Source organism: Salvelinus alpinus, chromosome 32 (assembly GCF_045679555.1).
Source record: "Salvelinus alpinus chromosome 32, SLU_Salpinus.1, whole genome shotgun sequence".
NCBI lineage: Eukaryota > Metazoa > Chordata > Actinopteri > Salmoniformes > Salmonidae > Salvelinus > Salvelinus alpinus.
This window is the reverse complement of record NC_092117.1, coordinates 13,679,055-13,695,423: the sequence shown is the minus strand read 5'-3', so window position 1 is coordinate 13,695,423 and position 16,369 is coordinate 13,679,055.

Sequence of the window (16,369 nt, the reverse complement as noted above, 5' to 3'; positions counted from 1 at the left end):
CACACACAGATAGGCCTACCTGAACTGCTGCTTGCAAAAATAGGAAAGTGCCCATTTCTGATTGTCATAACTCACCACGTCCGCCACTAATAAACTGAGCTTCACAGTCATTTTTTCTTCACCTCACACAGTGAGTCAAGGAAGTTTGTTTTTTTAACATCCTTTGCGAATGATAGTTCCTCAGTATTTGAAAAGTATTTCCCGGCCTCGATAATCACCAAGCCTAGGTGTGAAAGAGGAAACTATAATCTGATGATTCGTCATAAAAAAAACAGCTGTGTGTCCCGAGTTCACTGGCAATGGAACAGTCATCCGATATGCTGTAATAGAAATAAGGCCATGCTCATGAAAAAAAAAACATCTGTCCTTTCTCATCTTAAACGGCACCAACAGCCACTGGCGTGCACACATAGGAGATCCCGTGAAAAAACGTGCCCGCCAATGGAAATCAAAGGCCCATCCAACTGATTAATTCTGGCGCCGGCCATGGGCCAAATGCTTGCTGGCGTCAATCAATCAAATGCTACAGTGGCAACATGTCATAGTCTTTTGGTCCAGACAGCATTAGATACATGGGCTACACATACTGAGACAGAGGGGCGCTGTTTCCCTTTGCTCGGTTGAATTCTCTGGTGAGATTCAGGCATTTGCGAATGGAAGGAAAATTATGAAAACAGGGAGACGAAAGATAAATTATTATATATATTTTTTTATATTGGTCAAATATTTAGGGAAGCCTGGTTTCCCTTGTCATAAATGAATATACACCAGTGGTGAAGAGACTATAAATGTAGGTCACAGGAGGTTGGTGGCACGTTAATTGAGGAGGACAGGCTCGTGGTAATGGCTGAAGAAGAATAAGTGGAATGGGATCATATACATCAAACACATGGAAACCATGTTTTTGATGCCATTCCATTTGCTCCATTCCAGCCATTATTATGAGCCGTCCTCCCCTCAACAGCCTCCACTGATTTAAGTCCATTTTTTTTTTTTTTACTCAAACCATCTGCAGGCTGGATTGAATGGACTTGCGGGCCCGCGGGCCTTGAGTTTGACACATGTGCCGTAACCTAACCTTACACTTAACCCTTACCTAACCCTTAACTGTTAGATCTGCCAGCTGAACATCTACTTCCTATTTTGTGCTTTTGCTGATGTTTAGTTGTGGAAAAAGTACCCAATTGTCATACTTGAGTAAAACTAAAGATACCTTAATAGAAAATGACTCAAGTAAAAGTGATAGTCATCCAGTAAAATACAACTTGAGTAAAAGTCTAAAAGTATTTGGTTTGAAATATACTTAAGTATCAAAAGTAAGTGTATACTTAAGTATCAAAAGTTAAAGTATTAATCATTTAAAATTCTTTATATTAAGCAAACCAGACACTACCATTTTTATTTATTTAGGGATATCCAGGGGCAGATCAGAGGCAGTAGGGGTGACAAGGGATGTTCACTTGATAAGTGGATGAATTTGACCGTTTTCCTGTTCTGCTAAGCATTCAAAATGTAATAGAGTACATTTCTTTAAGAATGTAGCAAAGTAAAAGTAAAAGTTGTCAAAAATATAAATAGTAAAGTACAGACACCCCAAAAATCGACTTAAGTAGTACTTTAAAATAGTTTTACTTAAGTGCTTTACACCACTGCTGCTGTTACACTAATACTGAAAAAGAAGGACTGTAAATTTGGTTGTAGGTTTCTTATTTTTTTGGTTGATAAAATGTTTTGTCATACCAATGAATACACCATGCTTAAAAATTATCCACTTGTACATTAAAACTTTGAATAAATAAAAGGTTTCAGTACAATTTAAATGACATGTTTTTCTCATTTGAGTCCACTACTGTACATTTCACTACTATACATTTCCAAGAGATGGCACCGGAGAGTAAGCTGTGGCAGTTTCTCTCTTGCCTCAGTAACTATCCCTTTTATATATCCTAGTAGATATAGGAGATCCACTAGTTGAATGTACCTCATGCTTTGTAGGGGTTTATACAGTATATGTTTTATATGATGTGCAGATAATATATATTAGCAAGTTTTATCAATAACTACCAAATTGCGACTAACAAAACATGAATGAATGTTGAGTATGAGCAAGGAAAATCAAATACTGAGATACAATAGAACATTTCAGCATAATTGTTATGTAATTTACCTGTTTATGAAATTCCTACCTTGCAATTATATTATCATCAAAAGGAGTATAGCAGATACTTCACATATCCAAAGCTCTAGAAAAATACTTTATACTGTAAAAGAAAACTCAACAACATAATAAATGTGAGACAGGGAGAAGGGGTCATCTTTGCCAGATCATTCTGTCAGTGCATTTAGAGGAGATGGTCATTGTGGAGTTGGGTGCGTTTCGACCAAGGAGGATAATCCCATGAGAAAACAGTCCTAAGGTGCTCTCTCTCCTCTGGGGATCCTGGATAAATAATGTGTAATAGGAGGTGGCTGGGATTGGTTTAGTGAAGCATCTGGCCTTTAGCCTGGTTTACACGACCCACATGACTACACTAGGAAAGGCTGTGACAGGAGGCCTACGAGAGACCTGGTGTCAGCCAGACTACCTGGCCTATCCCAAGGGTCAAATATGTGTGTGTATCATTTTGATTACTTCAGGACCAATGTGTGTTTGTTGTAGTTTTAGTTTACTTGTTGAATTTATTTATTAGCTCGATTTGTCTTTGCTTTGGCTATTAGGTGTCCACAAACAAGTGGAGACATAACCATTGTAGATTTTGGTTATGAATACAGCAGTAACAATTCAGCCACAGCTCTGCAAGGGGAAATAAATGTTTGTTTTTGTTGTTGCATGCACTCTGATTCATCAATGTCATTGAAATGTCTTATACGTTTCTGGATTTCTACAGTATAACATCTCACCACAAACCTGTCAGAACTAGCCTTACAACTCATGTAGGTAATGGTGGGAAAAGGAAGCCAGGAATATTGTTAGTCGAGAGATTAACCTTTGATGCATCATTGCACTCTGGCACATGTGTGTGAGGGGGGAAAAGCAAAGAGGCAGAAGGGAAATTACGTGCAAGATGGAGCAGGCTGATGGCCTGGGGGAAGAGGACAGAAAAGCCGGCAGGTTCGTCTGCGGGGCTTACCATCGGAATGTTAATCCTGCTAATGTATTACAGTTGGAGTGGAGGACCACAGTCTGGAACCATCCTGCAGGGCAGGAGCATCTAAAACCAGGAGGAAGACGAGAAGGAGTTGGAAGTAGGGGGTGGAGGAGAAGGAGGTGGAAGGGGGAGGAGGAGGAAGGAAGAAGGAAGAGGAGGAGGGAGGCAGGCAACAAGGCTTTTATTGCTGGAGAATTACACACAGGACCAGGCTAAAGTATGCAGAGGCTACACCAAAACAATACAGCATGCCGTTTCTGTTGTTGTGTGTGTGACAGAGAAAGCACACGTTCTCTGGGTTTTACTGGGGGTATAGTTGGGACTAAATCCTCAAAATCATATTGAGTGGTAGAGTAGGATAAAGTAGATGCCCTAAAATCCACCCCTAAAACAGCAAGTTTCAGGCCTCAAGTAGATCCAAAATTGGGCTTGCTGTGTCTGTGGCTTGCTCAGGTATGAGAGTCTGTGTGGTCCACCGATTCCCTGATCCCCCAGGGTACAGCATGTCAGCCATATCTTGTATTGTTCCTATTGTGAGTATTCAGATAGAGCCAAGACAGTGTCTCTACAAGGATCTTATTGAAAAGGAGGGGTTTAATCACATAATGGGGGATTAAACACAAACGAGGCATGTTATACATCTTGTACATTGCCTTCGGAAAGTATTCAGAGCCCTTGACTTTTTCCACATTTTGTTACGTTACAGCCTTATTCTAAAATAGATTTTTTTAAATCTACACACAATACCCCATAATGACAAAGCATAAAAAGGTTTTTAGAACATTTAGCAAACGTTTAAAAATAGAACAGAAATACCTTATTTACATAAGTATTCAGACCTTTGCTATGAGACTCAAAATTGAGCTCAGGTGCATCCTGTTTCCATTGATCAACCATTAGATTTTCTACAACTTGATTGGAGTCCACCTGTGGTAAATTCAATTGATTGGACATGATTTGGAAAGGCACACACCTGTCAATGTAAGGTCCCACAGTTGACAGTGCATGTCAGATCAAAAACCAAGCCAAGAGGTCGAAGGAATTGTCCGTAGAGCTCAGAGACAGGATTGTGTCGAGGCACAGATCTGGGGAAGGGTACCAAGGAGCATTGAATGTCCCCAAGAACACAGTGGCCTCCATCATTCTTAAATGGAAGAAGTTTGGAACCACCAAGACTCTTCCTTAAGCTGGCCGCCCAGCCAAACTGAGCAATCGGGGGAGAAGGGACTTGTTTAGGGAGATGACCAAGAACCCGATGGTCACTCTGACAGAGCTCTAGAGTTCCTCTGTGGAGACGGTAGAACATTCCAGAAGGATAACCATCTCTGCAGCACTCCACCAATCAGGCCTTTATGGTAGTGTGGCCAGACGGATGCCACCACTCAGTAAAAGGCACATGACCTAAAGACTCTCAGACCATGAGAAACAAGACTCTCTGGTGTGATGAAACCAAGATTCAACTCGTTGGCCTGAATGCCAAGCATCACGTCTGGAGGAAACCTGGCACCATCCATACGGTGAAGTTTGGTGGTGGCAGCATCATGCTGTGGTGGTGTTTTTCATTGGCAAGGACTGGGAGACTAGTCAGGATCGAGGGAAAGATGAACGTAGCAAAGTACAGAGAGATCCTTGACGAAAACCTGCTCCAGAGCGCTCAGGACCTCAGAATGGGGCGAAAGTTCACCCTCCAACAGGACAACGACCCGAAGCACACAGCCAAGACAACGCAGGAATAGCTTTGGGACAAACTCTGAATGTCCTTAAGTGGCCCAGCCGGAGGCTGGACTTGAACCCGATCAAACATATCAGGAGACACCTGAAAATAGCTGTGCAGCACCGCTCCCCATCCAACCTGATAGAGCTTGAGAGGATCTGCAGAGAAGAATGGGAGAAACTCCTCAAATACAGGTGTGCCAAGCTTGTAGCGTCATACCCAAGAAGACTCAAGGCTGTAATCACTGCCAAAGGTGCTTCAACAAAGCACTGAGTAATACTTATGTTTTTAAAAATCTGTAATAAATTAGCAAACATCTCTGAAAACTTGTTTTTGCTTTGTCATTATGGGGTATTATGTGTTGATTGATAAGGGGAAAAAAATATTTAATACATTTATGAATAAGGCTGTAACCTAACAAAATGTGGAAGAAGTCAAAGGGTTTGAAATATAAACGCATCATGCAACAATTTCAAAGATTTTACTGCATTACAGTTCATATAAGTAAATCAGTCAATTTAAATAAATAAATTATGCGCTAATCTATGGATTTCACATGACCGGGTAGGGGTGCAGCCATGGGTGGGCATTGGAGGGCGTCCACTTGGCAGCCAGGACCAGCCAATCATAATGAGTTTTTCCCCGCAAAAATGCTTTATTACAGACAGAAATACTCCTCAGCAGGCAGTGAAGGGCAGGCAGTGTGCTCCCAGTGATGCGTAGGGCAGATTGCACCACCCTCTGGAGAGCCTTGTGATTGCGGGCGGTGCAGTTGCCGTACCAGGTGGTGATACAGCCCGACAGGGTACTCTCAATTGTGGCATCTGTAAAAGTTTGTTAGGGTCTTTGGGGGCAAGCCACATTTCTTCAGCCTCCTGAGGTTAAAGAGGCGCTGTTGCGCCTTCTTCACCACACTGTCTGTGTTGGTGGACAATTTCAGATTGTCAGTGATGTGTACGGCGAGGAACTTGAAGCTCTTCACTTTCTCCACTGCGGTCCCATAGATGTGGATAGGGGCATACTCCCTCTGCTGTCTCCTGAAGTCCACAATCAGCTCCTTTGTTTTGTTGACATTAAGGGTAGGTTATTTTCCTGGCACCACTCCGTGATGGCCTCACCTCCTCCCTGTAGGCTGTCTCGCCATTGTTGGTAATCAGGCGTACTATTGTTGTGTGATCTACAAATGATTGAGTTGGAGGTGTGCATGGCCACGCAGTCATGGGTGAACAGGGAGTAGAAGAGGGGTCTGAGCACGCACCCTTGTGGGGCCCATGTGTTGAGGATCAGCGTAGTGGATGTGTTGTTTCCTACCTTCAAAACCTGGGGGGGTGGCCTGTCAGGGAGTCCAGGACCCAGTTGCACAGACCCAGGGCCCCGAGCTTAATGATGAGCGTTGGTGTTGAAGGCTGAACTATAGTCAATGAACAGCATTCTTACATAGGTATTCCTCTTGTCTAGATGGGATAGGGAAGTGTGCAACGCGATGGCGATTGCATCGTCTGTGGATTATTGGGGCGGTATGCCAATTGAAGTGGGTCTAGGGTGTCAGGTAAGGTGGAGGTGATATGATCCTTAACTAGACTCTCAAAGCACTTCATGATGACATAAGTAAGTGCTACAGGGCGAGAGTCATTTTGTTCAGTTACCTTTTCTTTTGTACAGGAACTATGGTGGACATCTTGAAGCAAGTGGGGACAGCAGACTGGGATAGGGAGAAATTGTCCATAAACACTCCAGCCAGCTGGTCTGCGCATGCTCTGAGGACGCGGCTAGGGATGCCTTCTGGGCCGGCAGCCTTGCGAGGGTTAACACGCTTAAATGTCTTAATCACATCGGCCACAGAGAACGAGAGCCCACAGTCCTTGGGAGCGGGCCGCGTAGGTGGCACTGTGTTATCCTTAAATCGGGGGAAGAAGGTGTTTAGCTTGTCCGGGTGCAAGACGTCAGAGTCCGCAACGTGGCTGGTTTTCCCTTTGTAATCCATGATTGTCTGTAGACCCTGCCACATATGTCTCGTGTCTGAGCCGTTGAATTGCGACTCCACTTTGTCTCTGTACTGACGTTTTGCATGTCTAATTGCCTTACGGAGGGAATAACTACACTGTTTGTATTCGACTATATGCCCAGTCACCTTGCCGTGGTTAAATGCTTTCAGTTTTGTGCAAATGCTCTCATCTATCCACGGTTTTTGGATTGGGTAGGTTTTAATAGTCACAGTGGGAACAACATCCCCTATACACTTCCTGGTGAACTCAGTCACCGTGTTCGTGTATACGTCAATGTTATTCTCAGTGTTATGTCCGTCGTTGAATGAATGAGACCAAAGCGCAGCGTGGAAAGTGTTCATGATATTTAATACTGAAAACACAGACAAAACAACAAAATATAAATGAATGTAGAGTTCAGCAGGGCTAGACAGCAACTGTGCAAAAACACAAACAAGATCCCACAACTGAAGGTGGGAAAAAGGGCTGCCTAAGTATGATCCCCAATCAGAGACTACGATAGACAGCTGCCTCTGATTGGGAACCATACCCGGCCAGCAAAGAAATAGACAAACTAGAATTCCCACCCAAATCACACCCTTACCTAACCAAATAGAGAAATAAAAAGGCTCTCTAAGGTCAGGGCGTGACACTCAGAGGCAACCTGGAACATATCCCAGTCCGCGTGATCAAAACAATCTTGAAGCATAGATTCCGATTGGTCAAACCAGCATTGAATAGACCTTAGCATGGGTACTTCCTGTTTGAGTTTCTGCCTATAGGAAGGGAGGAGCAGAATGGAGTCGTGATCTGATTTGCCGAAGGGAGGGCGGGGGAGGGCCTTGTAACCATCCCGGAAGGGAGAGTAACAATGGTCGAGAGTTTTTGAGGTACGAGTACTACAGGCAATGTGTTGATAGTACTTCGGTAACGTTTTCCTCAAATTTGTTTTGTAAAATCCCCAGCTACAATAAATGCGGCCTCGGGATATGTGGTTTCCAGTTTGCACAAAGTCCAGTTTAGTTCCTTGAGGGCCGTCGTGGTATCGGCTTGAGGGGGAATAAACACGGCTGTGACTATAACCAAAGAGAATTCTCTTGGGAGGTAACATGGTCGGCATTTGATTGTGAGGTATTCTAGGTCAGGTGAACAAAAGGACTTGAGTTCCTGTACATTATCACAATCACACCATGAGTAGTTAATCATGAATGACACACCACCACCTTTCTTCTTCCCGGGAGAGTTCTTTATCCCTGTCTGTGCGATGTACTGAGAACCCAGCTGGCTGTATGGAAGGGGACAGTATTTCAGGAGAGAGGCATGATTCCGTGAAACAGAGTATGTTACAGTCCCTGATGTCTCTCTGGAAGGAGATCCTCACCCTGAGCTTGTCTACTTTATTGTCCAGCGACTGAACATTAGCGAGTAAAATACTCGGTAGCGGTGGATGGTGTGCACGCTTTCTGAGTTGGACTAGAAGTCCACTCCGAATACCTCTTCTCTGCCGGCTACGTCTTGAAGTGGTCTCTGGGATAAGTTCAATTTCGCTGGGGGGTAAAAACAAAGGATCCAATTCGGGAAAGTCGTATTTCTGGTCGTAATGCTGGTGAGTTAACGCCGCTCTGATATCCAAAAGTAATTTCCAGCTGTATGTAATAACAAAAAAAAAACATTCTGGACTAATAATGTAAGAAATAAAACACAAAAAAACTAAATACTGCAAAATTACTTAGGAGCTAGAAGCAGAGCTGTCATGTCTGTCAGCATCATCTCTATTCAGAACATAGAGTTAATTTCTTTGAAACACAACAAAATGTGGAAAAGGTCAAGGGGTGTGAATACTTTCTGAAGGGACTGTATGTAAGGTGCTGATACACTTCATCAACAGCTACAATGAAAACAATATTTATCAATCCTCAAGCTTCTTAGTGGGCATGTATTCACAAGACATAAAAAACAAAACAATAAATCCCTCATGTTCCTCTTTCACCTCCTCCCCTTTGATGCTTCCCGCATGAATCTGGCCTGTACTATGATGTTTTAATATGATACTCCTTTATGAACCATTTGCCCATTTACACCACTGAATAATTATGTTGATGAGGAAAACATTTAGGTTGGTTAATTGTGGATTTAATGTTTAAATTAGTTTGGAATTAAGATGTTTAAACCAGTGCTTAATCTATCTTTTAGAATATGGCTAGGGATGTTTTTCTAAACTAATTCATGCCCTTAATTGTTATAGTTTTGTCCATTAATTAATCATCACAATATATTGATTATACACTATTAGAGAGACTGTTGATGCAGCTTCCAACTTCATGAATGATGACATGTACAGTGCCTTCGGAAAGTTTTCAGACCCCTTGACTTTTTCCACATTTTGTTAGGTTACAACCTTGTTCAAAAATGTATTAAATTGTTTTTTCCCCTCATCAATCTACACACAATACCTCATAACGACAAAGCAAAAACAGGTTTTTAGAGATGTTTGCTAATTTATTACAGATTAAAAAAACACAAGTATTACTCAGTACTTTGTTGAAGCACCTTTGGCAGCGATTACAGCCTTGAGTCTTCTTGGGTATGACGCTACAAGCTTGGCACACCTGTATTTGGGGAGTTTCTCCCATTCTTCTCTGCAGATCCTCTCAAGCTCTGTCAGGTTGGATGGGGAGCGATCATGCACAGCTATTTTCAAGTCTCCAGATATGTTTGCAGGCCACACTACTTGCCTAGAGATTTTTCAGCTATACTTTTCATGGCTGTTTATTTACCATCACAGACAGATGCTGGCACTAAGACCGCACTCAGTCAGCTGTATAAGGAAATAAGCAAACAGGAAACCACTCACCCAGATGCGGCACTCCTAGTGGCCGGAGACTTTAATGCAGGGAAACTTAAATCAGTTCTACCAAATTTCCATCAACATGTTAAATGTGTAACCAGAGGGAAAAAAATTCTAGATCACCTATACTCCACACACAGAGACGCGTACAAAGCTCTCCCTCGCCCTCCATTTGGTAAATCCGACCACAACTCTATCCTCCTGATTCCTGCTTACAAGCAAAAATTAAAGCAGGAAGCACCAGTGACTCGATCTATAAAAAAGTGGTCAGATGAAGCAGATGCTAAACTACAGGACTGTTTTGCTATCACAGACTGGAACATGTTCCGGGATTCTTCCGATGGCATTGAGGAGTACACCACATCAGTCACTGGCTTTATCAATAAGTGCATCAAGGACGTCGTCCCCACAGTGACTGTACGTACATACCCCAACCAGAAGCCATGGATTACAGGCAACATTCGCACTGAGCTAAAGGGTAGAGCTGCTGCTTTCAAGGTGCGGGACTCTAACCCGGAAGCTTACAAGAAATCCTGCTATGCCCTGCGACGAACCATCAAACAGGCAAAGCGTCAATACAGGGCTAAGATTGAATCATACAACACCGACTCCGACGCTCGTCTTATGTTGCAGGGCTTGCAAACTATTACAGACTACAAAGGGAAGCCCAGCCGCGAGCTGCCCAGTGACATGAGCCTACCAGATAAGCTAAATCACTTCTATGCTGGCTTCGAGGCAAGCAACACTGAGGCATGCATGAGAGCATCAGCTGTTCCAGGCCTGGTATGGTAACTGCTTGGCCTCCGACCGCTAGACACTACAGAGGGTAGTGCGTACGGCCCAGTACATCACTGTCGCTAAGCTGCCTGCGATCCAGGACCTCTACACCAGGCGATGTCAGAATAAGGTCCAAAAAATTGTCAAAGACCCCAGCCACCCCAGTCATAGACTGTTCTCTCTACTACCGCATGGCAAGCAGTACCGGAGTGCCAAGTCTAGGACAAAAAGGCTTCTCAACAGTTTTTACCCCCAAGCCATAAGACTCCTGAACAGGTAATCAAATGGCTACCCGGACTATTTGCATTGTGTGCCCCCCCCACCCCAACCCCTCATTTTACGCTGCTGCTACTCTCTGTTTATCATATTTGCATAGTCACTTTAACTATACATTCATGTACATACTACCTCAATTGGGCCGATCAACCAGTGCTCCCGCACAGTGGCTAACCGGGCTATCTGCATTGTGTCCCAATCACCACCCGCCAACCCCTATTTTACGCTACTGCTACTCTCTGTTCATCATATATGCATAGCCACTTTAACCATCTCTACATGTACATACTACCTCAATCAGCCTGATTAACCACTGTCTGTATGTAGCCTTACTACTTTTTATAGCCTCGCTACTGTATATAGCCTGTCTTTTTACTGTTGTTTTATTTCTTTACCAACCTATTGTTCACCTAATACCTTTTTTGCACTATTGGTTAGAGCCTGTAAGTAAACATTTCACTGTAAGGTAAGGTACCTGTTGTATTCAGCGCACGTGACAAATAAACGTTGATTTGATTTGAAATGTTTGATCGGGTTCAAGTCCAGCCTCTGGCTGGGCCACTTAAGGACATTCAGAGTTTTGTCCTAAAGCTATTCCTGTGTTGACTTGGCTGTGTGCTTCGGGTCGTTGTCCTGTTGGAGGGTAAACCTTTGCCCCATTCTGAGGTCCTGAGCGCTCTGGAGCAGGTTTTCATCAAGGATCTCTCTGTACTTTGCTCTGTTCATCTTTCCCTCGATCCTGACTAGTCTCCCAGTTCTTGCCACTGAAAAACACCCCCACAGCATGATGCTGCCACCACCAAACTTCACCGTAGGGATTTTGCCAGGTTTCCTCCAGACGTGATGCTTGGCATTCAGGCCAAAGAGTTGAATCTTGGTTTCATCAGACCAGAGAATCTTGTTACTCATGGTCTGAGAGTCTTTAGGTCATGTGCCTTTTACTGAGTGGCAGCATCCGTCTGGCCACTCTACCATAAAGGCCTGATTGGTGGAGTGCTGCAGAGATGGTTATCCTTCTGGAATGTTCTCCCGTCTCCACAGAGGAACTCTAGAGCTCTGTCAGAGTGACCATCGGGTTCTTGGTCACCTCCCTAAACAAGTCCCTTCTCCCCCGATTGCTCAGTTTGGCTGGGTGGCCAGCTTAAGGAAGAGTCTTGGTGGTTCCAAACTTCTTCCATTTAAGAGTGATGGAGGCCACTGTGTTCTTGGGGACCTTCAATGCTGCAGAAATGTTTTGGTACCCTTCCCCAGATCAGTGCCTCGACACAATCCTGTCTGAGCTATACGGACAATTCCTTCGACCTCATGGCCTTTCCAAAATCATGTCCAATCAATTGAAATTACCACAGGTGGACTCCAATCAAATCTCATAGATGATCAATGGAAACAGGATGCACCTGAGCTCAATTTCGAGTCTCAGAGCAAAGGGTTTGAATAATTATGTAAGAAGGTATTTCTGTTTTTTACTTGTAATACATTTGCAAACATTTCTAAAAACCTGTCATTATTGTGTATTGTGTGTAGATTGCTGAGGATTTTTCAATTTAATCCATTTTAGAATAGGGCTGTAACGTAACAAATGTGGAATGTGGAAAAAGTTAAGAGGTCTGAATACTTTCCGAAGGCACTGTATGAATTAACAGACTTATCTTCAAATAATTGTCAACATATACAGTCGAAGTCGGAAGTTTACATAAACTTAGGTTGGAGTTATTAAAACTCGTTTTTCAACCACTCCACAAATTTCTTGTTACAAACTATAGTTTTGGCAAGTCGGTGAGGACATCTACTTTGTGCATGACACAAGTAATTTTTCCAACAATTGTTTACAGACAGATTATTTCACTTATAATTCACTGTATCACAATTCCAGTGGGTCAGAAGTTTACATACACTAAGTTGACTGTGCCATTAAACAGCTTGGAAAATTCCAGAAAATTATGTCATGGCTTTAGATGCTTCTGATAGGCTAATTGACACACTTTGAGTCAATTGGAGGTGTACCTGTGGATGCATTTCAAGGCCTACCTTCAAACTCAGTGCCTCTTTCCTTGACATCAATGGGAAAATCAAAAGAAATCAGTCAAGACCTCAGAAACAAAATGGAGACCTCCACAAGTCTGGATCATCCTTGGGAGCAATTTCCAAACGCCTGAAGGTACCACGTTCATCTGTACTAACAGTAGTACGCAGGTATAAACACCATGGGTCCACGCAGCCGTCATACCGCTCAGGAAGGAGACACATTCTGTCTCCTAGAGATGAATGTACTTTGGTGCAAAAAGTGCAAATCAATCCCAGAACAACAGCAAAGGACCTTGTGAAGATGCTGGAGGAAACAGGTACAAAAGTATCTATCCACAGTAAAACGAGTCCTATATCGACATAACCTGAAAGACCGCTCAGCAAGGAAGAAGCCACTGCTCCAAAACCGCCATAAAAAAGCCAGACTACGGTTTGCAACTGCACATGGGGACAAAGATCGTACTTTTTGGAGAAATGTCCTCTGGTCTGATGAAACAAAAATAGAACTGTTTGGCCATAATGACCATTGTTATGTTTGGAGGGAAAAGGCGGAGTCTTGCAAGCCAAAGAACACCATCCCAACCATGAAGCACAGGGGTGGCAGCATCATGTGGTGGTGGTGTTTTGCTGCAGGAGGGACTGGTGCACTTAACAAAATAAATGACATCATGAGGCAGGACAATTATGTGGATATATTGAAGCAACATCTCAAGACATCAGTCAGGAAGTTAAAGCTTGGTTGCAAATGGGTCTTCCAAATGGACAATGACCCAAAGCATACTTCCAAAGTTGTAGCAAAATGGCTTAAGGACAACAAAGTCAAGGTATTGGAGTGGCCATGACAAAGCCCTGACCTCAATCCTATAGAAAATTTGTGGGCAGAACTGAAAAAGCATGTGCGAGCAAGGAGGCCTACAAACCTGACTCAGTTACACCAGCTCTGTCAGGAGGAATGGGCCAAAATTCACCCAACTTATTATGGGAAGCTTGTGGAAGACTCCCGAAACGTTTGACCCAAGTTAAACAATTTAAAGGCAATGCTACCAAATACTAATTGAGTCTATGTAACTTCTGACCCACTGGGAATGTGACAAAATAAATAAAAGCTGAAATAAATCATTCTCTCTACTATTATTCTGACATTTCACATTCTTAAAATAAAGTGGTGATCCTGACTGACCTAAAACAGGGAATTTTTACTAGGATTAAATGTCAGGAATTGTGAAATTGAGTTGAAATGAATTTGGCTAAGGTGTATATAAACTTCCGACTTCAACTGTAACTTCACATTAAGGTGTGGAACGTTCACTGGATTACAAGGAACAATAGCAAGTCTCTATCGCTCCAGTAGCTGACCTATTTTGAATCTCTTGCACTGCCCACTTCTAAAGTGGGTTCCTACTCAACTAAAGTGGAAAGCAACTCCATGACCAGGAAACAGCACGAACTAAGCTAGAAGGGGAAATCAATCTCCTAAAAAGAAAACAGAATCACTAAGATAACAATTACATCATTAATAATACACTCTTTTTTTTCTTTTTTTTTTTACAATGCAATGCTAGCTATTCTCACTTGGAATTTGAAAGGCCTGCACTCTCTTATTAAATGTTCCAGCTGTCTTGATATCCTAGCAAGAAACCATGTTGATGTAGCAATGCTCCTAGAAACACACCTGCTCCAAAAGGACTTGCAAAGAATAGATAACCATTTGTACAAACTGGCTGTTTTTTCATCAGCCCCAAACAACACTAAAGGTGTAATCATAATGACACATAAGAATCTCAAAATCACAATCTTGGGTGAAGGCGAAAACCAAGAAGGCAGAATCACTTACCTTAAATGTTTCCGTAACGGAAAGAAAATTGCCTTTATTAATGTGTACGCTCCAAATTCATATATGTTATTCTCTGAACAGCATATTAATAGAATTAACTAAATTCCATCTGGTTATTGGGACAGACATGAATGCCATTTTGGACATGCGGGAGAAATCGTATAAGACCAACTACAATCCACATGCAACCAAGGCCCTCCAGCATATACGCTCTGATTACAACCTCTTTGATGCCTGGTGAGCACATAATCCTAAAGCAAAAGATGACACTTTCTACTCAAACAGGCATAAATCATTCTCACAAATCGATGTCATACTATTATCTACACCTCTGTTGTCTTTAGTCAAGAAAATAGAAATTCGACATATGAGCTTGTCTGACCACCGAACATACTACTTCCAACTTAAAATGCCAGAATCTCCTACAATAACCATAAGATGGCGTTTCAACGTATCATTACTACAAAATCTTACATTCTGTGATCAATTTGAAATTGAACTAAATTAATTAATAATAATACATAAAAATTCAGTCGATGACCCCACGGATTCTATGGGATGCCACGAAAGGTTTTATTAAAAAGAATGCAACTGCATTGCATCTGGGTTTTACTTTTTTTTTCACCTTTATTTAACCAGGTAGGCAAGTTGAGAACAAGTTCTCATTTACAATTGCGACCTGGTTGAACAAATCACAATTAAATAAGTTATTAAATAAATAAGTGTTAGAACATTCTCAAGAAACACTCTTCAGTCCAGGTAGCCATTACTCTTTCCACAGTCAAAACATAACTTGATTTATTCATAAGACATAGATTTGAATTTGCCATCCATCGATTTAGACACAAATTGAATCAAATGTTATTTGTCACATGTGCCGAATACAACAGGTGTAGACTTTACAGTGAAATGCTTACATACAAGCCCTTAACCAACGATGCAGTTTTAAGAAAATACCAACAAAAAAATAAATAATAAAAGAAAAACAAAGAATTAAAGAGCAGCAGTAAACAATAGCGGGTCTATATACAGGGAGTACCGGAACAGAGTCAATGTGTCAATGTGCGGGGGCACCGGTGTCGAGGTAATTGAGATAATTATGTACATGCAGGTAGGGTTGTTAAAGTGGCTATGCATAGATAATAGCAGAGAGAAGTAACAGCAGTAGAAGCTGTTTAGAAGCCTCTTGGACCTAGAATTGGCGCACCGGTACCGCTTGCCGTGCGGTAGCAGAGAGAACAGTCTACGACTAGGGTGGCTGGACTCTTTGATGATTTTTAAGGCCTTCCTCTGACACCACCTGGTATAGAGGTTCTGGATGGCAGGAAGCTTGGCCCCGGTGATGTACTGGGCCATATGCACTACTGTAACGGTCCTGACCTGTTTTATGTTGTTTTTGTATGTGTTTAGGTCAGGGCATGTGTTTTGGGTGGGCAGTCTATGTTATCTGTTTCTATGTTGGTTGTGGTTGCCTGGTATGGCTCTTAATTAGAGGCAGGTGTTTTGCGTTCTCCTCTAATTAAGAGTCATATTTAGGTAGGGTGTTCTCACTGTTTGTTTGTGGGTGATTGTCTCCTGTGTCGTGAATGTATGTACCATACGGGACTGTTTGGCTGTTCGTTTATTTTGATGTCGTCTGTTTCCTGTCCGTGAGTTTACGTTTAGTTATGTAAGTTTATGTTCAGGTTTCGTCAACGTCGTTTTCTTGTTTTGTAAATTTGTAAGTGTTTTGTTTCGTGTTGCCATCGTGTTCAAATAAAG